Consider the following 16,918-nt stretch of genomic DNA (forward strand, 5'->3'; position numbering starts at 1 on the left):
GCGGCGCCCGTCCACCTAGCATAGCGACGGGAGCGGAACCCGTGCGCAAGTTCACGTGCTGAACGAGTATGTGAGTGGATGGGGCGCAGATGAACGGTGGCCTTCAGTTTCCGGTTCCGGATGGATGTACGAGGGTGACATGGACTGGGTTCCTGGGTCTCCCTCTTCTCTAGCCTGATGGATAGATGTGTCAGCCTATTATCAAAGTATTATTCTCTTTCACCCCAATCTTGTGTGATGGGTACTTAATTTCATATAAAGGGATTACTAGTAAAAAGAAAGGATTATTCCGGACTATGATCCACTCCTGATAATACCCTGCATTGTTTCCAGGTAAGAGACTCAAAGAGCTTTTTCTGGGTTCCTGATAAAGCCCAGGATAGCAGGGACAGCCAGACACAGAGCTCTCCCGGTCAGCTGCCTCTGCCCCTCCCGCCTCAAGATTCATTTCTCTCTGGAGAAGCATTTAGGGGAGCCCTGCTGGCTGTTTGTTAAGGCTGGAATCATCCCAACAAAGCAAGAATTGTCCACATTAGCTGCTAGGGAGACAGCCAAGCCAAATAGACCCTCTCTCTGGGGCCATTTGGGTAAAGCTCTGACCTCTCATTCCCTCCAGGCTAATTATCTAAACATTCATGAAGTAATTAACCCAAAGTTCCGCCCTCCTTGCTCTGAGGCCTCTGACAATAAGTCTTCTTCTTCCTGCCCTGAAAGTACTGATGATGGTATAGATGATTTTACCACAGAACCTTTGAGCTTGTAACTGTCATTATTGCCAAATGACCTAGGCCAAGATGGCCATGCACAATCCCTTGGGTTCTTTCTGACAGATAAGAGACTTTTCCAGAACATCTGAGGTGAGCAAGGGTTAGCTACTTCTCAGCAACCTTGCTACTGGTTATGTTGAAAGCAAATTTCAGACCAAATTCACCACACCTCACGGACTCTATTAACATACGCATGCAGTTAACAAATGGTTTATACCCCCACGAACTTGGTAAAGCTCCAGCTCTCCAACTTCCTTAGCTGATCTGCTCACACATTACAGGGAATGTTTTCTGGAGAATTGCATAAGACAAAATTCAGAGCGGGATCCTGTTAGCCCTAGGGTTCATATGAGGCCAACAGTGAGCCTACAGCCCCCCGCTGGACACGGGCAGCAGCCCTAAGGGTGAACTCACTGAACTCTTAAGCCCACTCGTCCAAGCATAAAAAGTACCTCAGCAACATTTCCCCATGCCCCTAAACTTGAACATCACTCATTTTACTAACAAGAGCCCATTTCTGACATCCGCTGGATCGTTAGTCACAAATGCCACCAATAAAAACCCACTTTTGCTAGTTTCTATGCTAATTTATGGGACACCTGTTGTTGACCCAAGACAAGGAACAGATGGGCCTACAGCAGGTGCCTTGAAGTGTAACCCTTCTTTTTTTCTTTCTTTCTTTCTTTTTTTTTTTTTTTTTTAAGATTTTATTTATTTACTTGAGAGAGAGAGAGTGAGCACACAAGCAGGGGGTTAGGGGCAGAGAGAAAGAGAGAGGCAGACTCCCTGCTGAGCAGAAAGCCCCATGAAGGACTTGATCCCAGAACCCTAGGATCATGACCTGAGCTGAAGGCAGATGCTTAACTGTCTGAGCCACCCAGGTGCCCAACGTGTGACTCTTCTGATCGAAACAGAATCATTCCTGAACTGTGGATCCCTGACTGGCTTAGAGGGTCCCTCACACACATTCATATCACGCCATGGAGAACTAAGCATGGTAAAGCAATAACAGATATTATAATACCAAGACTTTCTTTTTTAATCTTTTGTGGTTCACAGATCTTCAGGGAGCGCATGTACTGAATTCAGGGGGGAGTCCACGGCTTTCAGTGGGGAAGACTTACATCTTTATTTTCATTGACCCTGGTATTTACAAACCTTGTAACTTTGTCATCAACAGAATTTTCAGATCACATTTTAGCAGCTTTATATATCTTGAAATATCTATATTCATTGCTTCTTCTAGATTGTTAGACCCACTGATAAGCCTTTCATTTACTATATTACTGTCATAGTAATTTCTGTGCCATGTATTAATATGTCATATGTATTAATATGTCATAAGTTTATAATAGTTTGATAACTATGTTTCTTTTTAACATTTTTTAATTTTAATGTTATTTATTTGTTTGAGAGAGAGAGAGGGAGAGTGCAGGTGTGTGTGCTGTGTGTGCTGTGTGTGCACACATGCATGTGAGGGGACGGGGGGGGGAGGAGCAGGAGGAGAGGGGGACGCAATGCCTGACCTGGGGCTTCATCCTAGGACCCTGAGATCATGACCTGAGCTGAAACCAGAAGTCGGATGCTTCACCCACTGAGCCACCCAGGTACCCTGATGACTTTTGCAATACAATTGGACTCCTTGGCAATCCTATGTATTTAACTGTGCATCTACAAACATTAATCTAAGAAGGATCCATAGCATGAAAAAAAAATAATTTTTGACATGCCTGAGAAGCCTCTTGACCCACAGGCCGGGCCTCCACAGCATTGCTTTCCTTCTCAGCTTCTGGACTGAAAATTTGCAGCAGGGTGTCTCAGTTGGTGGCCAAAAAGCCACACGTGATACTCTAGTGGCTTAGACTCACCCTGTCAAGATAATACCCTGTGTCCCATGGTGGGTCCCCGCGAAGCAGACTCACGGACAGATGGGAGTGCAGGGCGGGTATCGGGAAGTGCCCTTTGGAACAAAGCGGGTGCCGTGCAGAGAGGGCAGGAAGCGGGGACTGGACAGAGGGAGGGGAGGCCCGCAGTGCGGTCTCAGCAAAGCCTTCGCCTCTCCCACAGGGAGCTCTGGAGCTAGCCTGGTGCTTTGGGCTTGTCCCATCCTGGCAGGGAGCCAAGTCTTTGTACCCCCACATCTACTCATCACTGGATATAGCTGACCCCAGGGAAGGAGGAGCATCCTGGGGTGAGCCAGGACTCTGCTGTCAACTGCCAGCTACCAACACCCAGACCACGGGGGACATAAACGTTTCTGTCCTGGAGGGGTTGCAGGGGTCATGGCACTACGTCCTCTGTGCCTACACCACACCGCACGCCAGCACGAACCACTCACCGATGTCTGCAGTCTCGAAACCTCATGACAGTTCTACCAGGAGTGCCCACCACCCTCATTCCAGAGCCTGGGGCAGCTGCTGGCGCCCCACCCCCAGCCCACCGTCTCCTTCTCCCCGTCCCCACCGGCCGCCACTCCTCAAGCCCAGCTCCGACCACATCTGCTCAGAGCCCCCCATCACCCTGCGGGTTAAGTGTCGGTTCCCTGCAGGTGCCCTCTACAGAGCGGTCCTAACCTTCCTTGCCATCTGCCACCTCCTACACACACTCTACTCCGGCTCAGTTAAACCGGGTGACTCATTCTGTTCCTCACTATTGCTTGCAGGCTTCCCTTTGCCAGAAAAGTCCTTCCTGCTACCTGTCTCCCTCCACTCCCATCCACGCCTGCCGACATCTCATTTGGGGAATATTTGCAGAGCGCCCATCACGGGCCAGACACGGCCGAGGAGAGCGCGAGAGCCAGAAGAAAGGCGCTCTGACTCTCTGGCTTTACCTTCTGCTGGAAAAAGACCGAAGTGAACAAATCAGTCAACACCATCCTCGCGGGTTCTGGTAATTGGTACCAAAGAGGAAGAACAGGTTGAAGCAGGTCAGCCAGGCTCCCTGGCCACCTGCCGGGAATGGATTGCACGTTTGCGAGATGTGGAGCCCCTCCACTGTTTGCTCACTCGTTCAGTCCAGTGAGCCCGACAAGTACCATTTTCTGCCTCCAGCGGGCTGCGAGAAAGCTTGGGTCTAAGGGGGTTGGAAAGTGACAAGGCCTGCCTGAGGTGTAGACAGTGGGGCAGAGAGTGGACATAGCCCCATGGGTGGGCGTGCAGGAAGGAGAAATCCAGGCAGAGGGTCCAGTGGGATGCAGGCCTCGTGGGAGGCACGAGCTGTGCATGCTCCCAGGACATAAGGAAGCCTGCCGAGGTGGGCCCTGGGTCAGACAGAGACCTAGTGTGAGGCGAGGCTGGACGAACAGGCCAAGGGGCCAGACCCTCCCTACTCCCAGTGTTGCCGGTGCATCAGCAGAGCCCAGTTCATCTGGGATTTCTTTAGAAATGCAGAGTCTTGGCTCTTTCCTAGACTTACTGAATCATAATTTGCATTTTAATAAGCTCCCGGGCCATTCATAGGCACATTAGAGCTGTGCTTCAAGACCAGGCCACTGTGGGTTCTTTTAGATCCTTTCTGATTTAGAAATTTGAAACCTTATCCTCTCCTTCAAGGTCAACATCAAGTGCTTCCTCCTCTGGGAAGCCTGGCCTGATCCCCATAAGCTGTTGGAATTTACATCCTTGTAGATATCTAAAATGCACTTGGCTACAATTACTGGATCACAGGCTCCTTCAGAACAGGCTGCACATCTTAGCCGTCTTGCAATCTCCAAATCCCCTTGCAATGTCTTTCCCTCCACAGATAAATTATAAGAAAAAATAAAAACTAAAAACTTTATAGTCATGTACTGGTGTGTGTCAGCTGGAATGATGCCATATCAGATAGAACTCTCTTAGAGGAAAGTCACAGAATCTAAGTCTATTGGCTTATACCAAAAATGAGGGATTTATTATCTTTCAGAGCTGAAGAGGAGTATAGGAGAGTAGCTTCAGGCAGGGTTGGATCTAGGTGTCCAAAGAATGTAATCAGAAGTCTGTTTTTCTTCATTTCTCTACTTTGTTTTCCTCTATACTGGCTTCATTCTTAGGATCAAGTCCAAGTATAAACAAAAATGGCCTCCAATAGTCCTAGACCTATAAAGTACCACCTAGCAACCTGGAGAAAAGAAAACCCTCTTTCTTGATATTTGCAACTTAGCCGTATGCCTATATATTCGCATAAGAGATAAGATTTAGCATTACCCGAACCAAATATTATTATCAGAAACAAAGGGGAATGGATATTGAATAACAGGGGAAGACATTCATTGCAGTCATCATGAGACAGACATGCTATGGTATCATTAAAAATCAGAATATGGAAGAATATTTATTAACCTGGGGAAAAATTCATGGAGTCTTGCTAAATGAAAAAAAAAATTGCTATAAACATTACTGAAAAGTGATATCACACAGGATATGAAAACATATTTCTTTTTTAAACAAATATTTATTTATTTGCAGGAGAGTGTGTGTGTGTGCATGCACATGCAAGTGTGTAGGGGCAGGGCAGAGGGAAAGGGAGAGAATCTCAAGCAGACTTCCCACTGAGTGCAGAGCCCAACCCTGGGGCTCAATCTCATGACCCTGAGATCATAACCTGAGCCAAAACCAGAAGTCAGATGCTCAACCAACTGAGCCACCCAGACACCCTGAAAACATAGGTCTTACAATGTTCATATTCCTAGAATTAATGCAATATCCATCCCAGTAGGCCCCGATTGGATTGAACATTTTTTCTTTTTTATATTTTTTGCCATTTGAAATTTCCATATTGAATATGTACTACATTTGCGACCATAAAGAAATGCATTTAAAAATGAATATACGGGGGTGCCTGGGTGGCTCAGTGGGTTAAAGCCTCTGCTTTCGGCTCAGGTCGTGATCCCAGGGTCCTGGGATAGAGCCCCACGTCGGGCTCTCTGTTCAGCAGGGAGCCTGCTTTCCTTCCTCTCTCTCTGCCTGCCTCTCTGCCTACTTGTGATCTGTCTCTCTGTCAAATAAATAAGTAAAATCTTAAAAAAAAAAAAAAAAGAATATATGTGTAATGGTTAATGTAATGTATCCACATGGCTGAGCCACAGTGCTTAGATATTTGGTCAAACATTATTCTGGATGTTTCTATAAAGGTGTTTTTTTAGAATAGTGGACTCTAAGTAAAGTAGATTACCCTTTATAATGAGGGTGGGCCCCAACCAATCAGTTGAAGACCTTGCTAGAAGACTGACCTCCCCCAAGCAAGAGGAATTTCTGCCAGCAGATTGTCTTTGGACCTGACCTGCAGCTCTTCCCTGAGCTTCCTGCTTGCCAGCCTCACTGCGGAGTCTGGACTTGCCAGGCTGTCATAATCCTGGGAGCCAGTTCCTTAGAATAAGATCTCTCTCTCCAGGTGTACATCTCCCATTGGTTCTGTTTCTCTGGAGAGCCCTGCCTTGTACAGTGTGGTTCCTGCCTTCTATTGTTAACTCCTCATCAAAGAGAACAGCAGTCTGGGAGCCAGAAAGCCTGTGTTTGAGCCCAGGGACCCCCCCCGCCCCCCCCCCCAACCAGAAGGCAGGCCGTTCACCTCCCAGAGCCCGGTTTCCTTGTCTCTAACATAGGGGCCATTCCAACCTCAATGGCGGGGTGTGGGGGACAGAGCCAACAATCACCGCTGTGACAGTCCTTAATATCACTTCCCAACATTAAGCTGCCAGTTACCTATTTCTAAAGATGAGACGCTGCCGTGCATTTCTTGACTTTAGAAGTCAGCGTGAAAATAAATAAATAAACAAACAAACAAACAAAATAAAACCTCTTGAGCTGGGAGTCTTGTCTAGTCACTGATGTCTAGATAAAAGGAAAAGTCTGTTTTATCTTCGCACTGAAAACACCTGAAGTATCGATACATTTCCCAGTCTCATTATTAGCGCAGAGCAGACTGATCCGTGTTTAAACCCAGCAAGACTTTGCTCCCACCAGGAAAAGACTCTCTCACTTCTTGGGTCGCCTCTCTGACTTTGTACTTTCTTTGTGCGCCGCACATCAAACGTGGCATGAAGTGAGACACTCACTTCAAACCCCCACTCTCGGCATCATTGAAGGGTTTCTAAAAGCCGTGGAAATGGACCTGGCCCTCTTTCCTGATTCCAGCTCGTGCTCGCTGCGGATGCCCGGAAAGGAAGGCCTGCCTTTTTGGCAGATGGGTGTCTCGTCGAAGTCACCAGCGGTTTCCCAGGGTCCCCAGAGCTGCCCTGGGTCTGCCCGAGTTTCTCCTGTAGCTTCAGAGATGCTCAAGGTGACCGCCCCAGGGCCGCCTGTCATTCTGTCCACCGCACTCCTGCCTGTCAGCCCAGCACCCTCTTTGTAGAACAAAAGATGTTAATGTCTCCTTCCCTGGGTTGTAATGAAATTCACAGATAATTTTACCTCCCTGCACACAGTTTAAAAAGAAATCAATAGAATGTCCTATCTATTATACGAAAGAGGAATAGAAGAAATTTAGAGTAAAAGTCAGTCATCTAGAATAAAATAATATCCAGGCTTGCAGTCATTCAACAAATGTTTATGAGTTCCTCTTCTCAGCAGTCGTGTAGGTGCTGAGTGGCGAACAAAATCGGCTGGGGGTGGGGGGGAATAGGAACCACGGAGGGTGTGTGTTAACAGCTCAGGCAAGACCTCACTGGAAACCCTAATGAACTAATCAGATGCTTTGCATCTTCTTGTGTTAATTTATTCAATATTTACTGAATGTTGACAGGGAAGGAGGGGCAGGCAGTGTTCGGGGGGATAGGAAATCAGCAGTGAACCCATCCTTTCCCTGTCGAATGCCATTCTAGGCAGGGCAGAGGTTTGAACGCAAGACGAATTAGGAGATCAGGAGCCGATCTATATGAGGGCATCGAAGGAGCTGGAGGCCAGACAGACAGGAGAATAAAAGCTGAGTTATCATACATCCTGCAACAAAGCCTCTGCACACAGATGAGAGGGAGAGAGAATTAGGGCCACTCCCCGTCTCCCTCACTGGTTTAATGTAGAGCGATATTGCTTCCACCGACCACGGCCAGAGACCGATCTGGGTCCTAGACAGAAGGCAACCCCAAGCTTCCCAGATCTCAGGACTTTCAGAAAGAGATTAAATACACCCCCCGGATACCCAAGCCCACCTGCCACCATTATGGCGCTGGTTTTTCCCTCTCCCTAGAATGTTCTTCTCCTGGCATCCTTGTGGACTCACTCCTTCACTCCATTAAACTTGTGCTCGCGATACCCCTCACCAAGGCCATTCCATCTGCTGAATGCAAAAGCGCCACCCGGTCTTGACCCTCCCTCTGACTCTGTTTCACTTCTCCCTCCTCCGTCCTCTTTAGGAGGTTAGCCTCTTTGGCTACTGTACGTCTCTCCTACTCAATCCATACTCCTTGAGGGCAGAGGATTGTCTGTTTGGCTCGCTCCTGGAACTTCAGCACTAGGACAGAGCCCGGCACATAGTAGGCTCTCAACAAACATGGGTCAGATATCCTTCATACCCAGTGGTGTGCTGGGACCAGCTCACCGAGCCTCGAGGGTCCGCCGCACACAGGTCTCCCCCAATGCCTGTTCTGCCGTACCGGAAAATCTGCCGGGATGGGGGTGTTTACACCACAGAAATTGGCCAGTGCTATACACCAGGGTTTTTGACCCCCACAAAGTTGGTTTTTAAACATTTACCAGTCTATCCCTGAGCATCAGGGAACATGTACTGTTGGAAGAGGTGGTTCCCATACGGCTCCAAGGAAAACTAGCTCATCATTTGAGGAATCCAGGGAGAAACAGTTTCCACCCCAAGTTGTGCTCCGTCCATAGGCTAACAGCTGGGTGGTCTGGGGAAGAGGCCAAACCCCTCCTATTTGTTCCCTGCACACTATGTTACTGCTATTGATGTGCAAACGCATTCGTGATCACAGGAGAGCCAGCTCATCTAAGGGGTAACCTCTGCCTTTTGTCTCAGTAATTAAAAAATGGCAATTGCTAGTCACTGATGCAGAAGGGCTGATAAATAGTTGTGATAATTTCCGCATTTCTCTCTTCAGAGAAAACAGCAATACTGTATGCAGTTATTTTCGATAAATATAGAAAATAAGTAATTATGGCTGGAGCTATTCATTACGAAACTCTGTTCCCAGTCTCACTTCTGTAAACACCATTCATTGTTTAAAATAATCATTCTGGGAGGCCAAGCCAAACCTCTCATTTCTGGATGACGGGTACCCCTCGGGGACAGAAGCTGCGAACACACAAGGCGGCCCAAGTGCTTGGCTGGTCCTCTCAGCGCTGATTGGGAAAAGGAGCTTGAAAAGATCATCTTTCCAACATGGAAAAAGCCAGAAAGTGCAAGACAGAGCTCACGTCTGTGTGTGTGTCAGCCAGGGGCGGCAGAAGACTCGGAGATCTGATTAAGAAGGGTGCATTGCAGGAGGTGAAGGGCTCCGGGATTGACTTGGTGTCCACTCAGCCCACAAGGGCTTCTTTCATGTCTAACCTTGACTGAACCAGGCTTCTCAGAAAGTCCCGCCCCGATGGCAAAGAAATTTCACAGAATTCAAATGGAGCCATTACGCTCTCCCTGCTCAGGTTCTGAAACATTTACTTGGTTTTAAATACACACTCACCTCAGTTTTTGCAAGGAGGTAGAGCCAGCTTTTTTGCCCAGGTAGATTTGTCTTGGCCAGGCTCCCTCCTCCCGCTGGCTGCTCTCCCCACCCCTGCCCCAGGCAAGGCTGAGCTGCTGGGGGGTGGGGAGGCAGGGGGCAGGGTGGAGTCCCGTGGGTGGGTTCTACTCCTCATCCACTAGTGAGAGAAACCTCAGCACCACCTTGACCAGCCCCAAATCCCTGCTCCCTCCTGGAGCTCACTTTTTGATCTAAGTCATAGTATTAGTGACTCAAGAAATATTACTGGTACCATATCAGAGATTTGTATCCAAATCCTGGCTCTGGCAGTCGGGCAAGCCTCTCTCCCTCCCTGCCTCTTAGTTTATATTCCATTTGGGAGAACAGGTTGGACCAGTGGGGGTACTGTTCCCTGTGGGGTGCCCTGGAGATTGGTGAGAACGTATTTGATGATACCCTGACTGGAGACATCATTGACATGAATGGGCTTTGGCAGGGACACTACTAGATGGCCTGCAATTCTCAGGACAGTCTCACACAATGAAGAATTGTTCCCCAGCCCACTGCACATTTCCATATGCCTGTGATCTTTTTGGGCCACTTCTCTAGATTTTCTTTTCCTCATCTTGAGCTGAGAAGTAGTGTTCTCTGGGCACGGACCCATTTGGACAGCATAGGAGTATATGAGCATGATTAAAATCAATATGTTCCTCCACAAGTTTTGTTTTTGTTTTTGTTTTAAGATTTATTTGTTTGAGAGAGAGAGCAAGAGCACCCAGAGGTGGGGAGCAGAGAGTCCTAAGCAGACGGCATGTGGAGCACGGAGCCAGATGCGGGGCTCGACCTCACCACTCTGAGATAATGACCCGAGCCGAAACCAAGAGTCAAGCGCTTAACCAATTGAGCCACCCAGGCGCTCCCACAACAAAGATTTCTTGAGCTCCAACTAGGTGCCAGGTATCGTGTTGGGTGCTGGGACTGAACACCGAGTCAGACAGAGGTCTTGTCTGCGTGGGACGGGCAGTGCAGTACATTCAAATCTACAATCCGAGTAAAGGGCAGAAAGGTCACTACGCCCGGAGGTTATCAACACTCGACCTCCATTTCCTGGTTTCCCGGGAAGTGCCAGGCACTGAAGTACTACTAGAGGTTCTGAGAGGAATGAAACAGATCTCCATCCTTCAAGAGCTCTGAGTTGGCAAGTCAGAGCTCTTGAGTTGGTGATGGGCACACAGTAAACCAGTCGTGCAGTGCAGGGTCAAAAATCCTGTCACGTGGGTTTGAACACTAACAAGGTAAGAGCTCCCACTGATCACACACTTACTGGGCGCCAGGCTATCTCTGCAATTAGAAGGCCGCAATCATAAAAGTAAGGTTAGTTTTATTAAATATGTATTTTTTCCCAATACCTTTTTTTTTTTTTTAAAGATTTATTTACTTATTTGAGAGAGAGAGAGAGAGAGAGAGCAGGAGGGGCAGAGGAAGACAGAATCTCAAAGAGATTCCACACTGAGCAAATAACCCAACACAGGGCTTGATCCACAACCCGGAGATCATCGGCAGAGCCTAAATCAAGAGTCAGATGCTTAATGGACTGCACCACCCAAGCACCCCTTCCTAAATGCCTTTAAATGAATGCGTAACAATTCAAAATCTAAAACTGGATACCACTTAAGACATCTTGTGTCTCTGACATTGGGAAATGCTGGGAATGTGAGTCAGGGTATGGAATGGCAGCTACTATAGAAACAACGCAGTCAGTGTTGATTTTTTGCTCGTGTTACAGCCCCATGTAAGCCACTGGGGCTCAGAGATTCTCCAGAAAGTCACTCACAGAACTAAGCTTCCTCCATCAAAAGGTTCTACCCTCAGGGCCCCTGGGTGGCTCAGTGGGTTAAAACCTCTGCCTTCGTCTCAGGCCAGGTCATGATCCCGGGATCCTGGGATCAAGCCCCGCATCAGGCTCTCTGCTCAGTGGGGAGCCTGCTTTCTCCTCTCTCTCTGCCTGCCTCTCTGCCGACTTGTGATCTCTGTCAAATAAATAAATAAAATATTTAAAAAAAAAAAGTCCCCACCCTCCTCTGAAGCCTCCCTTCCCTGGGTTCTCTGCATCCAGATGGCACAAGAAGGAAGAGGGAGTGTCACACCCCATTGGTCAGAACTCATCCATTTGACCCCACCCAGCAGCAGGGGACGCTGGGACATGCAGTTAGCTCGTGAGCCCAAGAGGAAAGGAAAACGGGTTCAGGGAAGATCTTGTATTGTCTCTCCCACATCGAGGTAAGATTTCCTTCTCTGGAAACGCTGAGACAAAGCATTTCCATTTTACAAATGAGGAAAAGCAGGTTTTAAAAAGTCAAGCGCCCTGCCCCAGGTTATACAGGCATAAGGAGGTAAAGCTTGGGCTCAAGACCAAGCCGAAGACTGTGCTGCACCATCACCTCCGTTCTGCACGAGGACTCCACGCTCTACCTATGCTCAGAGCTCCCTCCTCCCCTGAGTGCCCGCCCCATGGTGCCTCTCACTAAACAGAACCTGAACCCATCCAATCATTTGTCCCTGCCCACTCACCACCTTCTGAATGTCCTTTCAGTAAATGAATCCCCTGACTAAACCAAAAAACTAGACCTTACCCTGGGATTTTTCTTGTCTCAGATGCTCATAGCAGCGAGTAACAGGAAACCCAACTCAAAATGGCCTACGGCATTATGATATGTCCCACCCCATATAAAAACAAGCCACCAAATGTAGCAGCTCCAGGAGGGTTAGTGGGGTGGTTCACCTTTCACATCAAGAACTTCAAGAACCCAAGTTCCTCTGTCTGTCCACCTGGCTGCCCTGAGCCCATTGGCTGGATCACTTAGCCTGGTTCCAGGTAGCACAAGCAGACAGCCACATCCAGAGGCAGAAAAGAAAATCTCCCTCAACATTCTCTTTTAAAGAGCAAAGAAATCCTTTGCAGAGGCACCCCAGTGGAGACTTCCTTCATGTCCCACTGGCCATGGCTGTATCACATGCCCTTCCTACATCAGTCATGGGCAAGAGGAATGGAAACATTAGAATGGCTGAGAATAACAGCGATTCACCTTCTGGGGTCATGTGAAGACCAGGCCCCCTCTCATCACATTGGCCACATGATATCAGAGCCAAAATGGTGCTCTTCGGGCTAGAAAGATGAGGGACTGCATAGGCAACAGACAGTTTCTGCCTGGTCCCTTCTTCGACATCGAACCAATCACCTCTGTCTGCCAATTTCATCTCCTTTGTGTCTCTCTGGTTTCATACATTCCTTTCAGTCTCCACAGAGGCTATCATAGTTCAAAGCCTTGGTAGGTTGAGCAAACTTCTAATGGACAGTGGCTCTGTGAGCATGTAAATAAATCCTTCTTAAATGCTAAAAAAGAAATGTTCTCACTCTTAAATCATTTGTATGTCAATTTGCTCCTGCAAACCTTCTCCTCATAGATATACAAAGATACATTTTATCCCAGTTTTTGTGCAAACTGTAAAAAAATAGATAAATTCTAAAAGTGAGACATCAGAATTAATGGGTTGGTACTGTATTTGATGTTCTCAGTTTCCAGAAATAATTGTGACTAAAATTGCTACAGAATCTGATTTCTGAAGATGCATTAATTAACATTTTTTAAAGTGGTTCGTGGGAGAACATTTAGAGCATATATATTGGTAGCTAACTACCATTTGAAAAATTCACAATAAACATTATCACTGAAACAGAAATGTGTGTGTATTATACATATGCAAAACCAAATTTGCAATTTTCCCACCAAAAATCGCAAACCCTTCTATCTATACTCATCTCATGCTATGATAAGTGGTAATTTTATTCTTCCAGTTGCCCAGATCAAAAACCTTGTCTCTTCATTATGTATTGCTGCATAACCAATTATCCCCAATCTTAACAGCTTAAAACGCACGGGGATAATTGCCCAGCTGCTATGGGTGAGAGATCCGGACACGCCGCTCGGTGGCCTGCAGACCGCCATCCACATGGGCAGGGGCTGTGATCTCATCTCAAAGCTCAGCTGGGGAAGGACCTTCTCCAAGCTCATGTGGCTGTTGGCAGGATTTGGTTCTTCATGGGTTGTGGGACTCAGGACTGTGGTTCCTCGCTGGGTGTTTGGTCGGGTGCTGCCCCCACATCCTCGTCCTGTGGGCCTCTGCAGCAAGGCACCTTGCTTCTCTGACATGGGCACGCAGAGAGGACAAAAGAGAGAGGCTCGTTCCTAGAGGAAGTCAACCTTGTGTCACCTAATCACAGAAGTGACGTCCCATCAACTCTGCCATATTCTGTTCATTAGAAACAAGTGACAGAATCCAGCTCTGATTCAAGAGAAGGGGAGCTACAGAGACATGAATATCAGCAGACGGGGGTCGCTGGGAGCCAGTCATTAGCTGCCTGTCCCACTTTGGAATCCATTAATTTCCCTCCTTCTCTCATACCCTGTATCCACCCCATCAGGCAACAGGACAGGCTGGTTCTTCCAAGCAACAGATCCAAATGCTTCCATTGTTTGCTCACATGTCACCTGTTCAGAGATATTTGATCATCTTCTTTATGATTGCAACCAACCCATTAACATAAACATGTTCCCATCCTTCCTCCCTCATTTTTCTTTTTAAAAGATTTTATTTATTCATTTGAGAGAGAGAGAGAGAGCGTTCGCACAAGCGGTGTGTGTGGGGGGGGGTGGACAACAGGAGAGGGAGAAGCAGGCTCTCCGCTGAGCAGGGAGCCCAACCAACAATCCCAGGACCCCAAGATCATGACCTGAGCTAAAGGCAGACACTTAACTGACACAGCCACCCAGGCGCACCGCACCCCCCCCCCCAGCTTTTCCTTGATAGATCACCATCATTCTAGATATTTTTTATCATTTTAAAAATTATCTCTCTGCCCACCTTGGCACATAAGCTGCATAAGGGCAGAGATTTTTACCTGTTTTGGTTGCTGCTGTAGTACCCAGGCCAAAAGCAGCTCAAGGATTTTACCGACTGAATGAATGAATTAATTAATGAATACAAAAATACATGGAGATGTGTTCTCTTCTTTTAAAAGCCCAATACAACAGGGAAAACATTATCCAGAGATTTGCAAAGATTCCATCCTCTCTATGCAAATAGGTGTAGACCTTGCTGGTTTTTCCAGGTGTTCCTGTTGGGCTCCCAGATTGCGCCCACCATAGCTGTCACTCCCTAGTCCGCCGAAACCAGATAAAACTGAGCAGAGGAAAGGACTTCATGTCAGCCTTGAAGGGTGGTCTCTAATTTAGCTGCACAAACCACACTCTGTGGGCTCCTGGGATGACACTACAAGGAACATTCTACCAAGAAAGCCCTCAACTCCCAGTGCCCACCAATGAGCAGACCATAGTCATGGGTGGACAGCAATGGAAGGCAGCCCAGGACAGAAGGAACTGGGTGTATTTTTCTGCTTAAAGACCAATGGCCATGAGGCTCAAGAGGCTCTTTGTAAAGCAGAGCTTCTCAAACTTTTCCACATCAGTATCCCTCCAGGGAAGACAAAAATGGATGTTCAGCCCTGGGGGCTCAGGGGTCTAGTCTGAAGCTGACCAGAAAGCCAGAAATGTGTCTGGTATTCATTTTATTTATTTATTTGACAGACAGAGATCACAAGTAGGCAGAGAGGCAGGCAGAGAGAGAGAGGGAGAAGCAGGTTCCCTGCTGAGCAGAGAGCCTGATGCGGGGCTCGATTCCAGAACCCTGGGATCATGACCTGAGCCAAAGACAGAGGCTTTAAACCCACTGAGCCACCCAGGTACCCCTGTGTCTGCTATTCTTAATTTCTTTAAAATTTACCCAGATTTCACATTTTTCCTCAGTAATACAGTTGCACCTGATTTAAGTAATGCTTTAAATTACTTACAGCAATTCCCTAAAATTTTCTACCTTCTTTTCGGCTGATGAAGGCAATGCAAAAGTACCAAGGCTGTAAATTCCAGAAAATAATGGGCTGAATGGAAGAGAGTGGATACTGCAGAGCAGATTCAGGACCTGGGCGATTTCTTTTCATGATACTTCAAGAATTCAGATGTTTGGGTTTTTTTGGTTTTTTTTTTTTTGTTTTTTTAAAGGTTTTATTTATTTATTTGACAGAGAGGGATCACAAGCAGGCAGAGAGAGAGGAGGAAGCAGGCTCCCAGCCGAGCAGAGAGCCCGATGCGGGGCTCGATCCTAGGACTCTGAGATCATAACCCGAGCCGAAGGCAGTGGCCCAACCCACTGAGCCACCCAGGCACCCCAAGAATTCAGATGTTTGAAACAGTCATTAAAAATCTCCAAACAAACAAAAGCCCAGGGCCAGACAGCTTCCCCGGGGAATTCTACCAAACATTTAAAGAAGAACTAATTCCTATTCTCCTGAAACTGTTCCAAAAAATAGAAATGGAAGGAAAACTTCCAAACTCATTTTATGAGGCCAGCATCACCTTGATCCCAAAACCAGACAAGGATCCCATCAAAAAAGAGAGCTATAGACCAATATCCTTGATGAACACAGATGCGAAAATTCTCACCAAAATACTAGCCAATAGGATTCAACAGTACATTAAAAGGATTAGTCACCACGACCAAGTGGGATTTATTCCACGGCTGCAAGGTTGGTTCAACATCCGCAAATCAGTCAATGTGATACAACACATCAATTAAAGAAAGAACAAGAACCATATGATACTCTCAATAGATGCTGAAAAAGCATTTGACAAAGTACAGCATCCCTTCCTGATCAAAACTCTTCAAAGTGTAGGGATAGAGGGCACATACCTCAATATCATCAAAGCCATCTATGAAAAACCCACCGCAAATATCATTCTCAATGGAGAAAAACTGAAAGCTTTTCTGCTAAGGTCAGGAACACAGCAGGGATGTCTATTATCACCACTGCTATTCAACATAGCACTAGAAGTCCTAGCCTCAGCAATCAGACAACAAAAGGAAATTAAAGGCATCCAAATCGGCAAAGAAGAAGTCAAACTATCACTCTTCACAGATGATATAATATTATATGTGGAAAACCCAAAAGACTCCACTCCAAAACTGCCAGAACTCGTACAGGAATTCAGTAAAGTGTCAGGATATAAAATCAATGCACAGAAATCAGTTGCATTTCTCTACACCAACAACAAGACAGAAGAAAGAGAAATTAAGGAGTCAATCCCATTTACAATTGCACTCCAAAACATAAGATATCTAGGAATAAACCTAACCAAAGGGGCACAGAATCTATACTCAGAAAACTATAAAGTACTCATGAAAGAAATTGAGGAAGACACAAAGAAATGGAAAAATGTTCCATGCTCCTGGATTGGAAGAATAAATATTGTGAAAATGTCTATGCTACCTAAAGCAATCTACACATTTAATGCAATTCCTATCAAAGTACCATCCATCTTTTTCAAAGAAATGGAACAAATAATTTTAAAATTTATATGGAACCAGAAAAGACCTCGAATAGCAAAAGGGATATTGAAAAAGAAAGCCAACGTTGATGGCATCACAATTC

The sequence above is a fragment of the Mustela nivalis genome (assembly GCF_964662115.1).
Source record: "Mustela nivalis genome assembly, chromosome: 7".
Classification (NCBI taxonomy): Eukaryota; Metazoa; Chordata; class Mammalia; order Carnivora; family Mustelidae; genus Mustela; species Mustela nivalis.